The sequence below is a fragment of the Callithrix jacchus genome, chromosome 1 (assembly GCF_049354715.1).
Source record: "Callithrix jacchus isolate 240 chromosome 1, calJac240_pri, whole genome shotgun sequence".
NCBI classification, from domain to species: Eukaryota; Metazoa; Chordata; class Mammalia; order Primates; family Cebidae; genus Callithrix; species Callithrix jacchus.
In genome coordinates this window covers 60,039,978-60,066,605 of record NC_133502.1, presented here as the reverse complement: position 1 = coordinate 60,066,605, position 26,628 = coordinate 60,039,978, and the positions used below count along the sequence as shown (strand labels likewise).

Genomic DNA, 26,628 nt, shown 5'->3' with positions numbered 1-26,628 from the left:
ATGCATTCTGAAAGCTACAAAACATTATTGAGAAAAATTAAAAAGGCCTAAATACTTGGAAAGATATCCCTTACTCATGGATTAGAAGACTTAAGCTTAGCAGAAGTCATTGTGATTGTGTGATAACCTGAAAGATAATTAAAATAAATATGAACAAAGAAACAATGGGAAGAGATAGAAAGAGCCATTAGACAGATAGATCATCTCAATTGAGTTAAAACATTAGGTAGAACATTGACATAACTTCAAAGATAGAAGACTGCATGTACAAATTTGACAGCAAACGCCTCAAATTAAGCTATATATCTTAACATTCTCTTGTAAACTTAACGAAGAAATTAGCTCTTTTTATTATAATGGAAAATTAATGAAAAATTTGCTCTACATAACAAGTATTTGCTCTAGTGAAGAGAGTGCTACAAGAATGGAATGTCCCAACCATATAAGTCTGTTAAAACCACTTCTCATGAATGATAGACTATCAAGAGTATTGACAGTATTTACTCACTTTTAAGTCAGATGGTAATTCAGAAGATGAAACTAATCTTAAAAAGTAAGAAAAAAAGCTACATATAACTTTGTGTTGATAAATAACAAATATGAGAAGTGTGTTGTGAGTACTTCTCTTATTTTGTTAAAATATTTAAAAAATCCATGCAAATTAGACAATCCTGGATGCCTCCATATCTGTGTCTATCTAATATTTTATTCACAATATAAAGGGTGAAAACAGTCTTCTTTTCATGTTTTCAAAAATGTATTTGACCAGTTATGAGGATGCTACTTTGTTTGCCATTCTTTTATAACACATGAATCTGTTAAATACTCATGAATTGTATTCCTCATATGGCCTAACAGAGCTCAGAGTGGAACCTATTATTTTTCTTTTACATTCCTCCTTCTAGTTTTTAAATCTTTCAAGATACAAAGACAAATAATAGCTTTTAAATTAATACTTCAAAAATTTTTATTCAAACGATTATTATTAAGAAAAAATATGGTAGCAAATGTTCAGGTGCTTACAATTCTAACAACAAATATGATACTTCTATGTTGTCTATGACTAAAGAAACTGAATAATAATATCTTAGTTACTTTGAATTGCCGTAACAGAATATTATAGACTGGTGGATTAAAAGCAGTTCTGGAGACTGGGACATCCAAGATAAAGATCCTGGTAAGTTTGGTGTATGGTTGAGGGCCCACTTCCTCATAAGATAGCCTTCTCTTCACTCTAACTTCACATGACAGAAGGTGCAGGGTGTCTCTCTGAAGCCTCTTTATAAAGTTACTAATCTAATTCATGACAGTTCTACCCCTATAACCTAACCAAAGGCTCCACCTTCTAAAACCATCACCTTGGGGATGAGAATGAGGATTTCAATTTATGTACTTGGGGAGATTTAGACATTCAGACCACAGTAGTCAGATAAATATTAGAAGAACTCAAACATATACTTAAGTCAAGGGAAGGTTATAACCATTAGGTAGAACAAAACAGTTATTATATTAGTGGTTCTTTAGAATTCTCTTTTTTAGTTATACTAGCTCACTCGATAACGTCTTTTATTTTTACATATTAATATTGCAACAGCATCTGAGATATTACGATAGTGTAATGTTATTTTAGTTATTCATTATCCTTGCCTTTTAACATTGCTAACAAAGTGACTGTGTCTTAATCAGTCTGTTAATAACACCACCTCCTTATTATCAAGTAATATGTACTCAGGGCAAAGGTTACAGAAAACACATATAAATAGACTTTTTTTAAGTACAAATAAATCACCCCACCTAGATTTTGCCAGTAATCATATTTTGCTTCATTTCCTCTCAGCATACATTCTGTGTAGTCTTTCCTCATATATTTTTGGGAACACCTGGATCTATGTGTATGTCTGTGTCTGTACATTAGAAGGAAATTTTGTTCCATAATTATTAATCAGTTTGATCCAAAATTAATTAGAATTTTATTGAGTCTTATTTTTCGTTTTTTATACTCTTAAATTTTTCTAATGGTAAAAATCACAGCTTAAGTATACAATTTAATCCCAACTCTTTTTTGTGCCAGCTTCCTAGAGTGATAGTGTTTTTGTAATTTACACCTAACATCTACTTTAACTTTTGAAAAAGGTATCTGTAAGTATATTTGCATATTAAAAGTGATTATTAGAAAAAGAAGATGTTAAAAGCAGTCAAACTGTAACAAAGAAGGAAAACAGATGACCACAAGCCAATCACACTAAAGGAGGCACAGTGTATTGGCTCATTGGCTAAAATAAATAATGGCTGAACCTGTGCAGTACATGATTGAACAACTCTATTACAGAAAGGGACATCACTAAACTTAATTATTCTGAATTTATTTTTCTATTAAATCAGAAATCACTTAATAAGTATAATAGGACTTTAGCTAATAAAGGAGAATGACAGTCTCCTTGACGGGATTCTGTACTTTTATAGTAGCAAGCCTCTAAAGAAAACATTTTTTGAGTAATTAGAATTTTTCTAGGTTAAATGCACTAGGGAGTGACATAAGAAAGAATTCTGTTTATTAACTGGCAAGAGAGGGTGACATCTGATTGATATGTATCAAATTGGTAACCGAAACACACAGAAAAGCATACAAGTCTTTTCAAGTGATTTTTATACAGTATAATCTCACTGTATATCCCTAATGGGATATATTCTAAGGGAGAATAAAAAAACTACAAAGAAATCCTAAAGCTTTATCAACAGTCTTTTATCAATATCTTAATTATAGCTTAATAAATACATCATAAATGATGTTGCAAGACATGATAAGTAAATCTATTAGTGTTATTAAGAATCACATAAATTCTTATATGTTAAAAGGACTACAGATAACAAATTTAATAATTTCTACATACTCAAGTTAATTTTAAATTGCTTTATTTATTTGTCTAATTGTGAATTTTCAAATGTATATTTTTTTACAAACCTTTTTCATGAACAAAGTTTAGATGCAAAAATACCTCAGCTGAAATGAATATATGTAGTTTACAGATTTTGTTTCATAGTATAATTTTCCCCTACTAAGATCTAATATTGCTATGATAAATAGTTTATACCAGTTCTGGGCCATAGGAACTCCAGATAAGCTTATAGCACCTTGTAAGTAGAGTAAAATGAAGTACTTAGATGAAAGAAGGTTTAAAAAGGATCTAGAGGCAAGCTTCTGGACGTATTTAAGCATTAGATAATTCTTATTTAATGAGAATTAATAAATTAAACACAACAGATATTTAAGCATCAGATAATTCTTATTGTAAAACACTTAAAAATGCAAACCAATAAGTCTATAATAATACCCAAAAATGGGCTTAAAAAGACTCATTTTAAGCCATTTGTAGCATCTATAACACCAAAAGTTTACTTTGAAACTTCATTGTTAGAGGAAATAAGCAAGCATTCATTCTGTATTTTAAGAAAGATTATATTTGATGTAGGATATTACTTGCTTAAAAAAGATTATCTTCTAATTATATAAAAGAAATGATTAGACTGGAAAGGTATGACTCTAACCACTGGAATTAATATGGAAAAATCAGGAAACATAGTTTATATCCCTTCAATGTATGTTAGAGCAGAGATTACTTTCTAAGTAGAAAATGAAAGTCTGTTTAAGTTAGAGACAACCTGAACCAACATTTTAATCAAATGATAATACATTAGCATCATTAATATTTAGATTTGAATACTCTGTGATATTTGAGGTGTTGCAACATAAGGTGACTTGTAACATCTATGTGACATTATTACCAAAAACTTGTACCTGAATTTAATGAAATAATTAGATGTACATTTCTGTTTATAAGAATATAGGGATAGGCCGGGCGCGGTGGCTCAAGCCTGTAATCCCAGCACTTTGGGAGGCCAAGGCAGGTGGATCACGAGGTCAAGATATCGAGACCATCCTGGTTAACATGGTGAAACCCCGTCTCTACTAAAAATACAAAAAATTAGCTGGGCATGGTGGCGCACGCCTATAATCCCAGCTACTCAGGAGGCTGAAGCAGAAGAATTGCCTGAACCTAGGAGGCGGAGGTTGCGGTGAGCTGAGATCGCACCATTGCACTCCAGCCTGGGTAACAAGAGCGAAACTTCATCTCAAAAAAAAAAAAAAAAAGAATATAGGGATAAAAGAAAACAAATTAACAGAATGAAGCAATCTATATGGTAGATTTTAATTGGATTGTCTTCAATTACAAAATTAATTTTTTATTTCAAGTGAACCTGTCTCATTTAGTAAACCTCAAAACAGTTTTCTCTTCATGACTTTCTTTTATCTGTTTATATTTTTTTATTATTATTTTAATTTATAATTACTCAAGCTTACATGAGTTCAGAAATGGTAGGTCATAGTCTGCTATTCATCTAAAAAGAAGTAAACAAAGAAAGGAAGAATAGAAGAAAGCGAGGAAGGAAGACAAAAAGACAAGTCAAAATCAATAAATGTATATGTCAGTAAAGGTTTAGAAGAAATATGGTTATTAAGATTAAGATGTAAAGAGAGAGAATGTAATTGAATTACACCTTTTCTGTTTTCTCCTTGTACAAAACAGGCCATTGATTCACATTCATATGCATATAAGGGAGTATTTTAATGGCCATGATCATTATATAGTGTCATAAAATTAGTAAGTACTCATTTTTCAACTTAATTACAATTGAAAACTCTGAGAAAAAGAAGGACATGGTAGGATTTTTTTCCCTATGACCAAGAAAATCTCATCTAAATATCTGTTAAACTGAGTTTTCTTCAAGCCCTAGGAAAACAAACTAAAATATCATTGTATTAGTTTATTGTCACACTGCTATAATGATACTATCCAAGACTGGGTAATTTATAATGGAAAGAAGTTTAATTAACGCACACTGCTGCATGTCTGGGGAGGGCTCAGGAAATTTGCAATCCTGGTAGAAAGTGGGAGGCAAAGGGGAAGCAAGGCACATCTAATATGGCAGCAGGCAAGACAGAAGAGTGCAGTGTAAAACTGCCAAGCACATATTAAAACCATCAGATCTTTGCTCACTATCATGAGACTAGGACGGGGGAAACCACTCCCATGATCCAATCACCGCCCACCAGATTTGTCCCATGACACATGGGGATTACAATTTGAGATGAAATTTGGGTAGAGACACAGCGTCAAACCTTATCAGTCATTTTCTTATAACATTTAATTGAACATTTCAAGGGAAATTTCTGTCTTTATAGGTAATTAGTTTATTACTATATCACTAAGCCTTAAAATTCATGAATATACATACACATTAACCTCCTGTTGATCTTGCCAGTAATCACATTTCCTGAAAGGAGAAGTAATTCTTTCCACTGTAGGAAACACCCAGGCCAGGCAAGCCAAAAAGCAAAACCTAAAGTGAAAAATCACCATGATATTTTTTAATAATAGGGTCTTTTTGTGCCTGAACACAGTTTTATTTGAGGATTTCCAGGTGATTGTAGCCAATTAAGTTCCCATTTGTTTTTCCTGCATGGAGTTGAATTTTGGTTACTAGTACCAGCAGAATCCTGATTACAAAAATCAAGCAATACAGATTTTAATAAAAATTTCTGAGAGAGTTCTGAAAGAGTAACTAACTTACAAAAAGAAGAAAGAAGAGGGAGGAAGAGGAAGAGGAGGAAGAGGGAGAAGGAAGAAGAAGGAAGAAGAAAGAAGGAAGAGGAGGAAGAAGAAAGGAGGAGGAGGAGGAAGAAGAAAGGAGGAGGAGGAAGAAGAGGAGGAGGAGATGATAAAATAGCCTGGTTATCAAAGAGTATTTTGGAGTATATGTGGGGAAGAGAATGGTTCAATGTGATATTTTAACTTTAATTTTGCAATGCTGAGTGTGATATAATTCTATTCTCTGTAACCCTCATTGTGGTCCACAGTGGCAAAATTGATTCTGGGGAAGAAATAGTTCACCTTGAAAATATAATTATTAATAAAAATTGTGATATATGTCCTATATTGGGAAGCATGTTAGGATTGGTTCCCATATTGTTAAAAAATTACTAAACAGAAATAGGGTCGGGGTGGTCAGAAAATATTTCATGATGACCATTCTTAGGTTAAAACAAAAAAGGAAGCAGCAATGAACGTATATTTAAATACCTCTGAAGGCTACTAATTATAAAGCAGAGATATTCAGTGTTTGAAAAAGCCCATTATGATTAAACTCACAAAATGAGAACATTTGCTTTGAAGGTTAATGCACTATATATTACTTATTCAACTGCATTTAGCCGTTGTCACAGATTTTGGAATTGAGCTAGATATATCATACATGGGAGAATATTTTACTTTGAAATACCCCTACACATCAGAAAAGATAAGGGTGAAATCCAAGGTAAGAGTCCTTTTATACTATGTGTTGTTCTGTACTAGGAGCAGGAAGAGTTTTGCATGTTCATATAATCGTGTGCATGAATATTAAAAGAGACTTTTACATTGATATCTTATTTCCTCCAGTAAAGTCAAAAAGGAAAATTTGAAAATAGTTAATATTTAGCTTCTATGTTGATCATTACCAGAGAAGGTTATTATTATCTGACATTGAACCAAGACATGCCTTTTTAACATTCTGTACCATTGTCATAGCCAGTTGAAAAGCATAAAAGAACAAAACTGTAAGGATAAATGATAAAAAAAAATAAGTGCAGAAAAGGATAAAAGAACTATTTCTTATGTTATATTTTATTTCTAAAACATTGTCTCCTAACCTTTACTCAAGCAAATAGTTAACATGAAGCATATGCAGGTAGAACTGAGTAGTAGCACATGAAGTAGTTTTATAAATCCAGTATGAAGGATATTGTACACTTAATATTTAAAGAGATTAGCCTTTCAGTCTCAGAATACATTGCTGTAGCAATTTACATTTCTTAAAAATTAGGTAACATGGGTCTCCCTAAGTTTTTTTATTTAAAAATTATTTTAATCATACTGAGAGAATTGCAATTTATCTGTCTTTTCTAATACCAGGAAACAATTAGTTTTGGTAAAGCACTTTGAACATCTTTCTATGTGGAAAAATTTGTCGCTCTGTCACTAAAAATGCTGATATATTGCAGCTTAGAAGGTGAAATTTATCTTAGATAGTACTGATAAAGCAGCAGAAAATGACATTACCTTAAGCTTGCTTCACTGGTTCCCATCAAAAGAGTCTTAAGGGGATTTAAGGTAACTCTCAATCTTCTCATCCTTTCTAGGAGAAAATCTGTCAGAACTCTGTCATGACTTAGATACATGTTCCCCTTCCTAAGGAAGGTTCCCTGACTGCCCAGTAATGCAAGTCCCAAGTGGAGTCATAAATCTTACTTGGAGAGTAAAGTTGTAGTCTGAACCAAGAAGATTTGGAATGTGTGTTCCTTTGAGCTGGAGTGTTGTATAGTTATGCACTATATTTTTTATTGTGGGAATTGTTGACACAAATGTGTTTACATATATACATATTTTATCCAAAAATAATTTGAAAAAAGTTGGACTCCCAGTATTTATAAAGGAGAGCTCAAATGTTTAAGATAAAATGTTGATTACAAGAGACACTAAGGAGAAAATGGTTCTGTTACAATAGGCCAGACACTTGAGGCTCATCTGAAGGGCACTGGATCTTGATCAAGGGTTGTTAGAATAAGTTTCAGAAAATTTTAGTTGCCTTTAAATGTCACAGGATTCTTGGACAAAAAAAAAAAAAGCCTCTTAGAAATAGTTGGCTTTTGTCATTTTATTCTGTCTTGCACGGCATATAGTGTGTACGACACACTCAGCAGATCACACAGAATTCCAACCCTAACCCTATTTGTAATATTTCTGCACATTGAAAGAGTTCAGGAATGTATTTGTAGTGGAGAGAGATACTGATGGTTAATAATTTTCTAAGATGTGTCAACCTAAAGGAAAAGAGTGAGTCAAAATTAATACAAGTAGAAACTAGCTCATTTGGGCCAGATTTGAGGACTGCAACCAGGAGCATGGATTCAAGTTGCTCTTAGCAGCAGTTAACAAATAGGTCTTTAAAAGGAAAGTTTCTAGGTTGTTTACCAAGAATTCATATCAAAATAGCACAAGATATTGATTGATATATACAGTTCTTTGTATCACAAATTCAGAAACATGAAGATAATGTTGAGTAAGGCAGCTAGTTAAAAACAAAATGCATTCAAACAGTTGCCCCGAGGCATGAGTGGTAGAAGAAGGGGAGAAAAAAGTCTCATACTCATGTCTGTCTGGGCCTGATGAATTTCCCATACTTCGCATAGCTCAGAATGCTTTAAGCTATTTTTTTCTTTTCTTAGTTGAATGACATCATTATCTAGCATAATTATCGTTAATCTAAAGGAACAGATTCTTTGGTCCCGCTGAATCCCTGTGTGTTTCCATAGCACAAGTTTGTGAAGATGTAGCCATTGCATAGTGGGTTTGCCATCAGAAATTGGCTGACAAGGATATTGGCACTGCATGGTGTTAAGTTATATAGGTACAAGTTAATTGCCCTGCTGAGTTTCTAGTCTCCAGGGGTTCACGAGTTTTTCTGTCAAAAAATTAAATTTAAGAAACACCAAACAAATATGTACCTATATAGTGTATCACAATGAACTCAGAGACACAATTCAGAATTCAATTATCCACAACTGAGAAGGCATGTAATCTTTTAGTGTTGCTGTGATTTTTATCTATTGTAGCTGTTTTCTTCAAGGTTCTATGACTTTTGTCTAGTTTTCCTTTTTGTTATATATTGCCATATTCTCTTAAGGTTTAACGCCTTTAACAAAATGGATTTTAAAACATTTTATTATTATAATTTATTTCCAAGCAGTACCCTTAGAAAATACTTATCAAAATGTTTTGAAAATGAATTACAGTGTCATTCATGTCATATTTACCCAATTATTAAATCAATATTTTTGAAAACCTACAAGAACACACATATCTGGAAACAATTATGCTCTGAGTGCTTTAAGTTTACCTAAAAAAAGAAAACAAAAACAACCCTCCCCGACACACTTTTAACATATTATCTTGTAATGATATTTTTGTTGTCATAGAATAAAAGGTATTGATATGGTTTGACTCTGTGCCATTAATCTAAAAGAATCTATTCTTTTAGATTTTTTAACAATGTGTAGTGTGTAGCACTTCCCCCTTCACTGTCTCTCTCCTGCCAGCCATGTGAAGGTGTGCTTGCTTCCTCTTCACTTTTTGTCATGATTTTAAGTTTCCCAAGGCCTCCCCAGAAGCAGAACCCTATAGAGACTGCAGAACCATGAACTGATTCATATTTTTCTTATAAGTTACCCAGTCTCATGTAGTTTTTCACAGCAGTATGAGAATGGACTAATACAGAAAATTGGTACCAGAGAAACAGGGCATTGCCATAAAGATACCTGACAATGTGGAAGTGACGTTGGAACTGGGCAACAGGCAGAGGCTGGAACCAGTTCACAGGGCTCAGAAGAAGATAGGGAGATGAGGGAAAATTTGGAACTTCCCAGAGACTTGTTAAAATTGTTCTGACCAAAATGCTGATAGTGATATGGACAGTGAAGTCTAGGCTGAAAAGATCTCAGATGGAGATGAGGAACTTATTGGAAACTGAAGTAAAGGTCACTCTTGCAATGCTTTAGCAAAGACACTCGTGGCATTTTTGCCCCTCCCCTAGAGATCTGTGTCACTTTGAACTTGAGAGGGATGATTTAGAATATCTGGTGGAAGAAATTTCTAAGCAGCAGAGCATTCAAGAGGTAGCCTGGTGGTATTAACAGTATATGCTTATATTCATGAGTATAAAAATTTGGAAAATTTGCAGCCTGGCCATGTGGTAGAAAAGAAAACCCATTCTTTGGGGAGGAATTCAAGCCAGCTGCAGAAATTTGCATAAGTAAGGAAGAGACAAAAGTTTATAGCCAAGACCATGGGGAAAATACCGGAAGGCGTTTCAGAGATCTTCATGACAGGCCTTCCTATTACAGGCATGGAGGCCCAGAAGGGAAAAAATGCTTTCATGAGCCAGACCCAGTGTCTTGCTACTCTGTGCAGCCTCAGGACACAGTGCTGTGCATCCCGGACACTCCAGCTCCAGCCATAGTTACAAGGACCCCAGTTAAATCCCAGGCTGTTGCTTCAGAGGGTGCAAGACCCAAGCCTAGGTGAGTTTCACATTGTGTTAATCCTGAGATGTGCAGATGGCAAGAGTTAAGGCTGAGGAGCCTCTGCTGAGATTTCAGAGGATGTATGGAAACACCTGGATGTCCAGGTAGTAGCATGCTGCAGGGGCTGAGCCCTCATGGAGAACCTCTACTAATACAGTGTGGAGGGGAAATGTGAGGTTGGAGTCCTCTCACAGATTCCCCACTGTGTTATTGCCTAGCGGAGCTTTGAGAAAAAGGCTACCATCCTCTCACTCCTGGAATAATAGGTCCACTGACAGCTTGCACCTTGCACCTTGCACCTTGCACCTGGAAAAGCCATAGGAACTCAAAGTCAGCCCATGATAGCAGCTGTGGGTGTTGTACCTAGCAAAGCCACAAGGACAGAGATGTCCAAAGCTTGGGGAGTTCACCCTTGTGTCTAAGCAGCCTGGATGTGAGACATGGAGTCAAAGGTGCTTATTTTGGAGCTTTAAGATTTAATGATTGCCTTGCTGGGTTTTGGGCATGCATGGGGCCTGTAGCCCTTTTGTTTTGACTGATTTATCCCTCTTGGAATACGTCTATTTACACAATGCCTGTACTCTATTTTGTCTTAGAAATAACTAACTTATTTTTTATTTTACAGGATCATAGGCAAAAGGGACTTGTCTCAGATGAGACTTTGACTTGGACTTTTGAATTAATGTTAGAATGAGTTAAGATTTTGGGGTACTGTTAGAAAGGCATAATTGTGTAATAAAATGTGAGAGGGACATGAGATTTGGGTGGGTCCAGGGCTGAAATGATATTGTTTGGATCTCTGTCCCCACCCAAATCTCATGTCGAATTGTAAACCTCAATGTGGAGAGGAGATTGGATCATGGGGGCAGACTTCCCCTTTACTGTTCTTGTGCTAGTGAGTTTTAAAGAGATCTGATTGTTTAAAAGTGTGTAGCACTTCCCTCTTCATGATCTCTCTTTCTTGCCACCTATGTGAACATGTGCTTGCTTCCCCTTTGCTTCCTGTCATGACTGTAATTTTCCTGAGTCCTCCCCAGAAACAGCAGCCTGTACAGCCCACGGAACTGTGAGCTGATTAAACCTCTTTTCTTTATAAATTGCCCAGTCCTAGGTAGTTCTTTATAGCAGTACAAGAATAAGTGAATACAGGTATTTTCAAAATAAACATTAAAATATATCAGTATATTATATATTTTAATAAGTGAACATATTATTTTTCAGCAAATAAGAGGTACTGCTGAAATATTAAAAGTGTGTTATAATAGATTCAATCTTTTTGTCAAGTGATGCCAGATTAAGTTATTAAGAAATTAACTGTCAAAAATATGATTTACTTATTTGGATGTAGATAAGATTCAAGAGTAAAAGACATATAACTTAATTTAAAATGACAGTACAGGGCCGGGCGCAGTGGCTCAAGCCTGTAATCCCAGCACTTTGGGAGGCCGAGGCGGGTGGATCACGAGGTCAAGAGATGGAGACCATCCTTGTCAACATGGTGAAACCCCGTCTCTACTAAAAATACAAAAAATTAGCTGGGCATGGTGGTGCGTGCCTGTAATCCCAGCTACTCAGGAGGCTAAGGCAGGAGAATTGCCGGAGCCCAGGAGGCGCATGTTGCAGTGAGTCGAGATCGCGCCATTGCACTCCAGCCTGGGTAACAAGAGGGAAACTCCATCTCAAAAAAAAAAAAATGTCAGTATAATAGATTGTGGTCCATGACTTTTCATAAAAGGGTAATGAGGAGGCAACTCATTTTTATCAAAATAAAGCAATGATATATTTGAGCCCTTATTGAATCTTAGACAAAAATTTACTTATTAACATGTTGTACATAAAGGAGTGTTTAAATTTAATCTTATAACTTGATCCTTGTTTTTCTAAATTCTTAAGTGAAGGTACCCAGCATTCGTTCTGTTCCGTTGCTTTCATATGAGGACATTGTTATCAAATACTCCCAATTGTATAAATTCATCTTACTATGGAAAACAGTGCCTCTTTATTCAACAGCATTACAGTCTGTGTGGAGAGTTTCCTTACTGGATTCTTCTATTTTTATTGTTTGTTTACTAGGTAACATCAGGGAAGGGATGTTCGTGTCTGTGACTCTGCAATATGCTATTCATTAACATTCTCCTACATGTTGGGAAGTCAGTGCTTGTAAGTAAGTACAATTTTTTTCTAGTAAACTTTATCTATGGGTAACATGTATCTCCTACAGTATACATTTAACACCATGATAGTGGTTTATTCTATCCTTGGACTGAGAACAATAGCTATTACTATGGTTATCTCTTTCAAGGGTTCTGTCAACGTAAAAACAAACATACGTCAACTGTAGTTCAAAGCTTACTGATGTTTCATTAAGTAAAATACCACAAAGGAGAGAATGGCTTAGGCAGTAAAAAAAGGTGAGATTTGTCTTTGATTCTTTTTACCACAAACTGTTATTAACTCAGCCATTTGTAGGCTACCAGGTCAATCACAGTGACAATAATTCTGGAATTTTTCTTGTGGCCTACAAATCTGTTGTGTTGGGCCGTGAGAAACACAAGCACATGTGTTGTGTTTAGGAAGTATAATTATTACTGATTATGAATACTTACTTTTTATATGATTTCATCGACTTACTTAGTTTTGTCTACAGAAATAATTTCTTTGTGACAATAGGATAGTATAGTTATTTGAGGCTCCCTAAAACAGAATTTTAGATGGAGATTTATGAGCAGTTAATTTATAAACAGAGTACTCTCTGGTGAAGTTTGTGAAGACAAAAAAAGAGAAACAAACAAGCAAATGCATGGTTTTACCTTAAGTTAAAATCAGCCTGACTTCACAGGGAATTCAAGAGTATTGGTTACATCACAGAGTTGTCCCTCATTGAGATAAGCTATTTTGCCATCTATTATGAATTGTTCATTGGCTGTGGATAGCTGAAGATGATCAGAGACACAGAACCTTCCTGACATTTCTCTCTTCTCAGAGAAATTCTCCAGAGAAAGATGCAGTGGGGGATGTTAGCATCCAACCATCTCAGAACCTGGGGACTTTGTAAACAGGTCTGGTAAAAGTAATTGGAGTACATTACTTATTTTTCCACTACACATAGACTCCAGCATTTTATTTCATGTTTCTTTAATCTAGGGGAAACTTTATTTCTGGGATTGGCATCAATAAGTGTAATGAAGGTCCAGAAATCAGCCACAAATGCCATTACTGACACCGTTAAGTTGGCATCCACAGCAGGGATCATACAATATAAGATTTTGGTCTTTGTGAAAACAACATGTGCTCATGTATATCAGGGCCCCAGCAGGAGATTTTTTTCTAGGGACCCAGAGCAGATGGTACAGTTGCCAATTGACCTTTATGAAACATTGTTCACTGCTTGACTTTAGTAAAATAAAGAAAAAGAAAAAGAAACAGCTTTCTCAGCCTCAAGAATATATTTAATCTACCTACATATTTGTTCTGTATTCATATATGAACACTGAGAATTTATGACAATTAAATGTGGTGTAGATGACATTAGGGTTGCCAGATAAAATATAGGATTTCCCACCTAAATTTAAATTTTAGATAAACAACAAAAAAAATTTTAGTGCAATCTTTTTCATGCAATATGTGGGACATACTTGTATTAAAAATATATTCACTTTTATCTGAAATTCAGTTCTATCCAGGTGCTTGTATTTTTATTTGTTAAAATCTAGCAACCCTGAACAATAGACCAGGGTACTTAAAACATTAAACTTGCAGTGCAATAGTGCTTTACAATTTCAAACAAAGAAATAGTTTTAAAAATTATTTGCCCTGCATTTCAATTATCAATATATGATTTAAAGATAAAGGTATATTTACAAAGAAATAAGAAACAAAGAATCAAAATATAATATTCAAGTGCTTGAACTGTCACTCCTCTAAACTTCCTAGGAACATCAACTGTTAAACTTACTCATACACACACACATACATGTGAACATACACACAATTTTTCATTCTCATTAAGTTGTACAAGACTACTGTTTGGTGGAGTTACAGCATCAATTTATAAATGATATATAAAAAGAAAAATTTTAGTTCCCCTGCAGTACCAGTTGAAAACACATTGTATTACCTTCACTGCTGAGCAGAGCAGTACTGAACTTCTAGCTGTAATATTGCTTAGAATTAGAGACATTCATCACAATGAGGAACCCCCTAGCTGGAATGAAAGGAGAGTTTCTTTTTGTGTGATCTCCCTGTAGGAATGGAAGAAAGGAATCAGTTTTTCTTGTCCATCCTTTCTTCTTCTTTTCATTTTTGTATTATTGTTCTGGAATTTATTCCACACAGTTACTCTCTTATCTATTCACACATTCCATTAATAGGCCAAAGTGCTTGCATGTGTTTCTACTGTGCATCATCAGTTTATTTTTAATAAAATTTTCTGAGAAAAAAGTAAGAAAATCAATATAAAAATTATCTTTAACAATTTTATATTAATAATAAAACTTCAAGCAACCCACATGCAGTCTGATCTCATTTTACGAGAAAATTATTTTGTTTTAAACAGACATCTCTAAAAGAACTCTACTTAATCATACAGTTTGAGTTGTATTATTTTTATAATTTGAATTAATCCATTATTTAATAATTTTGAGACTAAGAGGAGTAATCAAATAGGTATTATAAAGTTCAGTAAGCCACTCAAAGCCCTAGATATCATTACAGTTTTTGCTTTGTTTGTTGCTTCCTTGTTAGTTTTTAGCTTTTGCTTCCTGGACTTCAAAGTTATACAAAGAAGTTGAAGAAAAAGTAAGAAACATAATTCAAATGGTAGAAATACAATCTTATAGTAATAAAAATTACCTAAAATAGAAAATTGAAAAATATATATATATTGTGCATTCTGTCCCCACCTTGGGACAGTAAAACCAAAGCTCTGATAGCCAGTGGCATCATGGCATTGCTGAAGCACAGTGGGAGTAGGGAGCCCTTAACAACTATTGGAGTCATGGAGACATTTGTAATTGCCTCCATCCCAATATGTCCCAGATGCATCATTTGGGAAAAGGCAGCCATTAAAGTAATGTTACAAACACAGATGATTCACAAAAGGCCAGATGGGTAGATTTAGGACTTTGAAAGCAGGAGATAGATGAGTCTTGGTTTTTAACATCAGTGACTCTCACCTCATGGTATAACTGTTTTCCAGTGTCTTCCTTTCTTTATCTCTCTGTTCTTTTTCTCTCTTTCTCGTTCTCTCTCACCTCAGCAGGGCATGTACAAGCTAGGGACTCAAATACCTTACCCAAATAACATTGAGTAAAAGTAGCTGATGTTTTCAGTGGAATACAATGAGAATAAAGAATAAAATATATGAGGATCACAAACGTTATAAAATTTAAAAAGCACAGAATACAAACATGAAAAAATAGGGAGAAACAGATTAACTGGCATAGACAGAACAATAATTTCGATAAGCATAATAAAGACATTGAAGTGCAAAGAGAGTGTATGGTATTGGAAATGCAAGGCTGGAATGAGTAGTTGTAAAGATAATATGGTATATACTATTTACAATAATTAAGTAGCAAAAGCAGCAACACAAGTCTCCAATATGTGTTCAGTAGCAAAAGGATTTTTCTAGAGAATAAGTCACTGAGCTGAAAGTAATTCAAAACTGGAATTATCAGAAAGGTGAAGAAAGATGATAAAATAAAGAAAAGAGCAGATTTGGAATGTAGTTGTAAAAATACTAAAAGTCCATATAACATGTGACAAAGAAGAAAATAAAATTGAATTGCAGAATAATTTGAAAGTATTAGAACTGTCTAAATGTAAGCAAAAATATGAGATCTCCAAATATAAATAAATGTAAAGTAACTAAATGGTACCAGAGAAAGAACAAATAAATTTAAACCCATCAGAGATGAATTACATTGCATCAGAATAAACAAATATATTTTATAGTTTTCATAGATAATCTATATTTACAGAGCAAAAAAAAGTCCACTGGCATCAAATTTCTGAATAGCAACATTCAAAGACTAAGAAGATGGGCTAATATTTTCAGTATATTGAACAAAAAGACATAGATCAAGATTTTATACCCAACAAAATTGTCACTCAAATGTACTAGAAAAATTAAAGAAAAATATTAAGCACTCAAATCTTCAGAATATGTACAACCTGAAGATCATCTTTGAAAACACCCTTACAGATATGCCTGGTCAAATATTTGATTCTTATTTCTCAGCACCATGCTTGCTTTTTTATAGTCTCCAGTATACTGTGAGGGTTAGAAGTTAGCAAACTACATCTTCTAGAATTCCTTGCAGAAGTCTGGTTTGTGGCTCACTCACACAGCTTGGTTATAAACTCCTTAACAATCTTGAGTGCTTCAAAAGTTTCCGCAGCAGAGGCGTTTAAGGAACTCAGTAATGTAATTTCATAGAGCAGCATTTACTTCAGACACTTGCTCCATTTTTCTCTATCTGCACTTCCATTAAATTTTATTTGATTTCCAAATTTAGATTCATCTGTTAAAGTCATCATAATCAGTATCTGCTTTTCTGACTGGACATTGACTAAAATAGTACTTTAGCAGATGTATGGAAAACAAAAAGGAATACTAACTTCTTGTCTAAAAAAACAAAAATAATCGAAGTCTTTAAATATTAAGAATGGATATTGTACAAAATATGAAAATATTAGAGAAAGTACAGGGGAAGATCAGAAGTCAATAAAAGCATTTTTATTGTTTTTCTAGAAGGTGGCATAAATATAGGATAGAGATATTTAAGAAAAAGGAAATATAGGTAATATGACAGAAGTAGCCACCAGAATAATAAAAACATATTGTATAAAATGTAAATCATATAAAAATTTGATCTATAAAGAATTGGGAAAGAAGAAACACTTTTTAAAGGTTGGTAAATGGTAAATACAATATTAGATAGTCAAAATGAGTTGATATAACAATTATTTTCATCCTTTAATTGAGTAAACTAGAGATCAAGTACAAAGACTCAGGTTTTGAAAACTGTTGTTAAACTATTTAAAATAAATCTAGATTTGACAAAAAGAAGCATAGGGAAATAAGGAACTACAGAAGAAACAGGTCAGCCAGACAGAAAGAATAAAGACAAAGTCAATTATCCTCCCCACAAAAATATTTTTAAAGAAGAATATGAACTGACACTTTTGTAAAGAAGACATATATGAAGCCAATAAACATATGAAAAAATGTTCATCATCACTGGGCATTAGAGAAATGCAAGTCAGAACCACATTGAGATAATATCTCATGCCAGTTAGGATGGCAATTATTAAAAAATCTGGAGACAACAGATGCTAGAGAGGATGTGGAGAAAAAGGAACACTTTTACACTGTTGGTATGAGTGTAAATTAGTTCAACCACTGTGGAAGACAGTGTGGTGATTCCTCAAGGATCTAGAAATAGAAATTCCATTTGATCCAGCAATCTCATTACTGCATATATACCCAAAGGGCTATAGATTGTTCTATTAAAAAAGACACGTGCACACGTATGTTCATCACGGCACTGTTTACAACAGCAAATTCCTGGAACCAACTCAAATGCCTGTCAATGATAAACTGGATAAAGAAAATTTGACACATATACACCATGGAATACTATGCAGCCATAAAAAATGATGAGTTCATGTCCTTTGTAAGGGCATGGATGAACCTGAAAACCATAATTCTCAGCAAACTGACACAAGAACAGATAATCAAACACCGCATGTTCTCACTCATAGGGGGGTGTTGAACAATGAGAACACATGGACCCAGAGAGGGGGCACTATACACTGGAGTCCATTGGTGGGGGACTAGGGGAGGGACAGTGGGAGGGAGGGTGGGAAGGGAGAACGAGGGTAGAAAAGTCAGGTATAGATGATGGGGGGTTGGAGGCAGCAACCACCTTGCCATGAATGTACCTATGCAACTATCTTGCATAATCTGCACAAGTACAATTAAAAAAAAAGTTTAAAATAAAGGAGTGTAAAAATATTTATTTGGCATGTAGGAACCAAAGAATGGAAATGTTATAGGTCAAACACACAAATCACCTACAAAAATAAATAAACAAAAAAAAAATCCATAGGTAAACAAGTGATACTGAGAAAGGACTCAAAAGATGGACATTACAGTACAATTAATGGTTCAGCAAGAGATATTTTCTCTATATAAGAACACAATGTGTGATCAGAGAAGCATTACAAATCAGTGGGGGGCATTATTGTTTTAATTAAATATTTTATGCCTAATAAATGGACTATTATAAATGTATCTTAAAATAATATACAAGCATATCCTCCAAGTTGATGGAAGGCCTAACTAGGAAAGAAAAATTTAAAACATGTTAGAAAAAAATATGGAAAACTATCTTTGGCACCTTACAGGGATTAGTTCTTTCAAAAGAGATCTAAAAACAATAAGCATAAGGTAAAATTCTATGAATTTGAATTAGCTAAAAGTAATTTTATCTGCTTAATGTATTATAGATTGAGTTTTTCTCAACCTCCTGGGCTCAAGCAAGTTCTCCCACCTCACCCTCATGAGTAGCTGTCAATATAGGCATCCACCATTACACAGCTGTCAATACAGGCATCCACCATTACACTAATCTTTACTTTATTGTTGTTTTTGTTGAGACAGGGTCTCATTATGTTGCCCAAGTTTGTCTCAAACTCCAGGACTCAAGTAATCCTCCTGTTTTGGCCTCCCAAGGTGATGGGATTATAGGCATGAGCCACCATGCCTAGCCTATAGATGGAGTTAACAAGTGTGTCCCATTCTAGAAAAGATACATGTAAAATCTAAGGCAACTGGGTGCTATAGGTACTTCTACATATTAACAATTGTAGTACAGAAATCCAGTACCCAAAAAAGATCTTTGATTTTATTTTTAGGTTTTAAATTAATAATTTTAATTTGTATCTATGTAAATCCGTACACACACATACACAGATAGATACACACAAATATTCTCTTAGCTGCTCAACTTCATTAGCATTCACAGAACTGTAACTTTAAAAACCACAAGATCTAGTTAATATGCTTTGGAATGCCTAAATGTAATAAGATAATATCAAGGTCTGTGGGTACATGAACACCATCATGCCATACTTAAACTCATCCAGCTGATCTGGAGACCAATCTGACAATACACAGTGAACTTCAACATCCTTTTTTTCCTGTGAGATAGTTCTTCTAATCAGTATGTACCTCAGCAAAGCTCTCACATGAACACCAAAACAGATGTATACATGATCTTTATTAGGGTTTTATCTGTGGTAGCAGTGAAATGGTAGCGACCCAGATATCATCTTCAAGGACAAGCAATATGTTGTGTGTCTCCGATGATAGTGTAAAATACACACAAGTCTTGAAGTAAGCTACTGGCAGTATGAATAGATCTTGAACACTGTGTAGAGTAAAATTAGTAACAAATTTAATGCAATTTCTATCATTAATATTAGAAATAATTGAATAAATGCAATTTCTAACAGTATGTAAACACATGTATACATCCATATCTATCTATATATGTACATACATATGTATCACAGTATTAATTTTTTCAAGGATATTTAAAAATGCCTGAAAAACATATTAGAGTGGCCAACTGTGTATGGGAAATTTACCTAATGGGAGAGGTGTTGGGGAAGAAGCAAAAAGTAAAGAAATTAAATAAAAATAAATATAAGGCCTTTGACAGACAGATTTTGAAATGTATTTTTGAAATAAATTGCTTGATGAACTTAACACTGTATTTGTAATAATATTAGCACATAGTGGCTTCACTAAAAATGTGCAGAAAAGCTTTTTATTAAGATTTAAAAATAGTAATAATATATTTTTACACAACAATATTACTTATTGTTAAACATAAAATCTAAATCAACCAATAAAAATTTAAGAAAGTAAATTTACTTAATAGTCTTCTGTATATTTTTAGGAAGAAACTTACTCTCATATGTTTTAATTAGTATGCACAGTACTTGGAGTGTAAGGACTTCAAATAAGAACAGAAAAATCCGAATAAAAGCATTTGCTTAAAAATAAGTGATTCAATCTTTAACCTACCAATGTTAACTTAAGATTAAATTGTATGATGTGGTTTTACAAATAATAGGCTTTCTAATGGAAAGCTTATGTAATTAAATGTAAACCTTCTATTTATCAATCTAATGGTCTGTTTGAACAGATAAATTATTTAAAATACCACTCTACATGCATAAAAAAGACTTAAATAATACTGCATATTTAAAGAAAAACTTAATTCCTGTAAAGATATATTTTACTTTTAAAATTTAATGGAAACTATATTAGAGTGGAAAGCAAATTGTTTTGCAAGTGACAAATCTGACCTAACTACCTATGTGTCCTTAGGAAAATTTTCTGATTTTCAGATTCCTCATCTTAAGACTGAACATGTCCTCTAGCTTTTTTCAGTGGTTGCATAAGTATCTAAATCTTGGTATTAAAATCTTTCTAATTTTAACACAAATAAAGTGTCCATAGAAGGCTAACTATGCTTTAGTTTTTTAATCCCTTAAAAAGTAACTTTAAAATTTGAAAATAAAATTAAAATGTTTCCATTTAGTCAGCCATGCTTTAACATGTATTAATACACATAATATACATTTATTTCTATATTTGTTTACTAATCATGCAACCATGCATATATTACTACTGACAAACACTTGATCTGTTCTGATTTCAGTGATATCTCACTTAAACTCTTCTTTCATATTACAGACAAGTGATTTATTCTACTCCTCTATACACATTTTTATATTTAATATTTTACATGTCAAGCAAGGCCCTAACATTGACTCAGCACCACGTTTTGCCTCAGCTTTATCTTGACTGTATAAGGACTGAAACTTTTTTTACCAAATCTTTGCCTTAGTAACACATCCATTTCTCTGTAAAATAAACATATGTCATCATTTAGAGATGAAATTCTTTCTTGTTCCTGTATTCTGACATTAGTGTCCCAGTCATTATGCTCCCTAAGTCTTACCTCTGACTTCACTTTTCTTTTTAAATTTATATTATGGATTTATATGTTAATCTTCCCCATTTAACTGGTTAATTCATATTTTAAAATTTTACAGGGCAAATACAGTCAGTAAATACAAAAAGCCCTGTGTCGTAAAGTCTAAACTAATTCAATGAACAGTCTATCTTGAAGGTTGATTTTCCAGTATGGCATGCAACTATACAAAGGAGCATTATCCAATAAAGTTGACTAAACTCATAAAGCAAGCATTTTTAATTATGCCATTTTTTAGAAATGATTTGTGTACCTTTATGATTTTACAAAGCCCTTAGAAAAGCACTGTTGAAGAAATATGAAATGATGTTAGTGTGCTTTAGTAAACTACAAAGTATTGTGAAAGTACAATCATTTTTCTTGGACCTTTGCAATAAAATTGTATTTTCTTCGGTATCATAAAAATTTATCGTAGAAACCTAAGTTTTCTGGCAATGCTGAGCCATCTGTTTTGTTCAGATATTATCATTGTTTTGCTCTGTACAACAATAATTAAATATGTTGGCAGTAAGAGAAATAACAGTTGGATTTCTTTAGAAGATTAACAGTATGAACAGTACAGCTAAAAAATAAATTTTCTCAGATTCCAAAAATATCCCACCTTTACAACTCCATAGCAGAGGAACCTGGAGAGCCACCCACTCTCTCCTACCTACCACCAAATGGCTACAATATCTTCAGTGTAGGCAGCCCTTCCCAGAGAGTTGTTTTTTTGTTTCTTTTTTTTTTTTTTTTTGCTTCTAGAAGAAGAATATTTATTACTGTACAATGCCTCTACCTTGCAACTGTCATTTTCCTCCTTTTGTCTAATTTCTATCTTTGTATTTAGTATTATATTCTCCTTTATTTTCTAATTCCTTTTAATGCTGGCATCTGTGTTTAGGTATGTCAAATTTGACATATACCTTGCTTTGGAATTTCAAAGACACACTCCTTAGGAAATGAAATTTACTTCATTGCTTACTAAGAAGGTGAATTATTTGCTCTCAATCTTGAACATTTAGATGATTATCCTTCTTTTTATGACAGAAACAGTAATAGTATATAGAAAATTATACCTATAATCTCTAAGGATTGGGATTCTCCAAAAATATAATATTGTATAAGAATTTTAATTTAATTATAAATTGCTAAGACCTATACATTTCTTAATTTTTTATTCATTATATCAGTGCCATTTTCAATTTGATCTTTTTAAGTCAAAAGTTGAGATGTATATATAATTGTAAATTTATTTAGTTTTAATCTAGAGTAAGGTTATTTTAAAGACAACTCAAGTATGTACATGAAGGTGGAAAATTTAATTCAAAATCCTGATTTGGCATGTTTAATGCTAAATATGGCTTTCTGTTGAATTTTTTAGGAATTATATGTGTTTGGTTTTACATAAATAATCAAAATGTGTATGTCATTCTCTTGGGTCTTAAATAATTTGTGTGTGTGTGTGTGTGTGTGTGTGTGTTTCCTTCTTGAACTCTACCACACACAACTGTATTTGCAAATATACAATTACAAATATACATCAATACAACATCAGACTTTGTAAATGGCAGAACGTTTTTGGGTCAATTTACTTCTCTTGTTTGCTCTCATATTCAGTATTATATTGTATTGACATGGTCTACTGCAATAAAAAATTCAACTAAAAATGGTTGTTTACTGGCTACTTCCAGAATAGTTTATATGCTATCTTCAAGCATTTCTTTCTTATTAATTATGTAAAATGTGATTTTGATTTTTATTTAACAAACTCACATTTGGGACTGAATGGAAAATTTTGTTTTCTGCATTGTTACGAGAATATATTAAAGATAAAGACAATATTAGATGGAATAACTGTATTGCTGTCCAAGCATTTATACTCTGCAGTGCAGTAACAGATTTTGACTTCATTGTTGCTGTTGTTGTTCTTAAAAATATCTTATCTTTTACAAGAGCCTTTGGGAACAATCTCCAGGGGCAAATCTCTGATTCCTTCTTTGTAGCCGGTAGCTTGACTGCAGTACTGCTTTTACTCAACCAAGTGATGGAAGATACTGAAGTTTATCATGAATTTTGGTTTGAGGAACCAACAAATTTGGCAACCCAACTTTATATTCAAATGAAACTCCCTGGGAAATTCTGCAGCGCTCACCAGGGTATCTTGGAATCTCAGCTAACCTCTGAGAGTTACTATAAGGAAACCCTAAGTGTCCCAACAATGGAGCACATTATTCAGGAGCTTAAAGATACATTCTCAGAACATCACCTCAAAGCTCTTAAATGCTTATCTCTGGTACCCTCAGTCATGGAACAACTCAAATTCAATACATCAGAGGAACACCATGCTGACAAGCATAGAAGTGACTTACTGAATTACCCAATCCCAACACTCTCTCAGAGGAGCTTCATTGTTGGAGGATCAAATGGAAACACAGGAGAAAATATACAGAGCTTCCATCCACCATCTATGAAGCCCTCCCCCTGCCTGAAATCAAGTTTTTTCCTAATGTGTATGCATTGCTGAAGGTCCTGTGTATTCTTCCTGTGATTAAGGTTGAGGATGAGCGGTCTGGAAATGAACAAAAGAATCTTAAAGCATATTTGAGAACACTTTAACAGACAAAAGGCTGAGTAACTTGGCTTTGCTTAACATTAATTTTGACATAAACACGACCTGGATTTAATGGTGGACACATATATTAAACTCTGTACAAGTAAGTCAGAGCTTCACATGGCTAAGAAACCATAGAAAATACCTAAGAGACTTTTAAAAATAGGCTTTCTTATATTTGATATTTGGAATAAAAGCTGTAAGGTGTATGTAGGCCAATTAATCACTAAATATCTTTGCCTATGGGACTCCATTGAATACATTAGTCATTGATAATCTACCTGTTTAAATGGCTCCTATTTGAACTCTCATCCTCTGAAGAGCTCTCTGTTCTTCCAGAAGAGAACACTGAGAGTGCCATGGTTCCTGCTGCATGATCTCTGCTGCTGGCACTCTGGAATTGTTTTAGTTAAGTCATTTTAGACGTAGCATTTATTATCCCTGTAGATCTCTACTCGCTGGGTGTTATGAATTCTTTGAAGGAATATATTTTGAAGAGGTGTGAGAGGAAGGAATACATTTTATAAAATGGTTATAAGTGAAGCCCACAATTGACCTTTGACTAATAGGAGTTTTAAATATGTTAAAAATGTACACTCTACAGTTACAAAAATTTACCAGAGAAAAGCATGTGAGCTTGCCAAACAAGGATTTCAGTGTCGATTTTGTCTTTCTCAAATGAACTTAGAGAACGAATGACAGTTAAAGTTTGAATGGAAGAGCCTGCTTTTGTTCCACATCTCTTGTTGCTGTTTACATTCCTTTGTGGAGCCTGCATCATCCTAAGTCTTTTTAGCAGGTATATGTTGAACACTTCTGTTTCTTTGTTAAGACAGAATCAGAGGCCATGGATACTGACAACTAATTTGTCTGTTTTTTTTTTTTTCTGTCTTTTTCCATGACTCTTATCTACTGCCTCATTTTGATTTATAAGTAAAACTTGGAAAACCCACAAAAATAAGTGTTGTGGTTTATCTAGAAGAATATGGAAAATATTGCTGTTATTTTTGGTGAAGAAAAAATCAATTTTGTATAGTTCATTTCAATCTAAACGAAATGTGAATTGTGTTTAAAAACAAATAAATAAATAAAAACATCCTCAAAGAATGGGAATAACATTTTACCATATGCTTTTATAAGATAAAATTAAAGGAAGCATATATACATTTATACATATTCACATGTATTATTGAAAATTTTTGGTTACAGACTGATTTTATTATATAATTTTTCAGCTGAATATTATTTTCTGGTTTCCTCGTGACTGTGATGTTCATTAAGAAATTCTCTTAATACTTATAAAATAAGTTAATATATATGAAATCCCACATTGTATAGATTTATTTCAAAATTCAGTATTTTGTTCTCTCTTCACTGATAATCCAATCCAGTAAATTATTATTATTCTTTTTTTTTTTGAGACAGAGTCTCTGTTGCCAGACACCAGGCTGGAGTGCAGTGGCACCATCTCGGCTCACTGCAACTTCTGCCTCCCTGGTTCAAGCAATTCTCCTGCCTCAGTCTCCCAAGTAGCTGGGACTACAGGTGCGTGCCACCACACCCGGCTATTTATTTTTTTAATTTTTTAGTAGAGACGGGTTTTCACCATGTTGGCCAGGATGGTCTCAATCTCCTGACCTCGTGATCCACCCGCCTCGGCCTCCCAAAGAAATTATTATTTTTTAACACAGGTATAATTTCTTAAGTGTTATAATTTCTATTTGGTTCTTTTTCATAGTTTCTGCTTCTCTGCTCAGATGTTCTTTTCATTTATTATAAGTACATTCCATCCCTACCTTTACAACATATAGGATACCCCTTGTATTATTATAATGAATAAACATTTTATTCTTAAGCTTTTTGAGATGGCTGCTATTATTTGTAACTTAAATTTTCCTTTTTAATAATTTCCCATAAATTTTCAACTAATAATATGCTATTAGCTTACCTTTATTGAATGGCTAATATATAACAAATGCCACTATATTACATTATATATTGTAAATATATTATAAATTATATGTTATAATATATACTACACAGTAAATGATGTTGTACCTATTATCCTATTTTGGTGTATGACATAATAGTATAGCATAGTCTTCAGAGCCAAATTCCCGAGTTTATGTTCTAGCTCATTCACTGCATCATAGACAACTAGATGACTGAAAGAGAGTCATTTCTCTTCCCTTAGTAAGAATTTTCTCTTTTACTGGAAAATGGCCACCATGCTGGGCAATATATGTTTTCATATCTTCTCATTTCTCGTATCTCATAGATAGGACCTTGGAATTGGGCCTAAGCTAATGAGTGTCAATACCAGGTCATGGTACAATGAATACTGTGTGCTTTTGTCATTTTGTCTTCTTAGGAGACCGGTCAGACTAGTAACATCTTCACTAGATATTATATAAACAAAACCAAAAGTTTATTGTATTATTTCACTGAGATTCTGGACTTTCTTGTTATAGTAGCTAACCAATCTGATTAAAGGATAACATTTTACAAGTGACTTAACTTCATGATGCCATAAATAAATAATTTATTAAATAAGCATATTGAATGATTAAATACATTAATATACATGGATGACTTAGATCAACTTGTGTCTTATAGTAAGCACTATGTAATTATATAATAATAATTGTAGTTATTATTAGGCAAGCAATATATGGTATGTACTATTCTATTGCTAATTGTGCACATAGAGAAACTGAGCTATTATTTGCTGTTTAAACAACAAGCAACTCTATTTGATTCTCTCCAGTCATAAAACATGTTAG

General features: G+C 33.4%; 1 pseudogene; it reads left to right on the top strand.

Moving 5' to 3' along the window:
- The window catches only part of LOC108591306 (52 kDa repressor of the inhibitor of the protein kinase pseudogene), a 112,652-nt pseudogene extending 88,164 nt beyond the window's left edge, over positions 1-24,488 (top strand).
- The last annotated feature ends 2,140 nt before the right edge of the window (positions 24,489-26,628 follow it).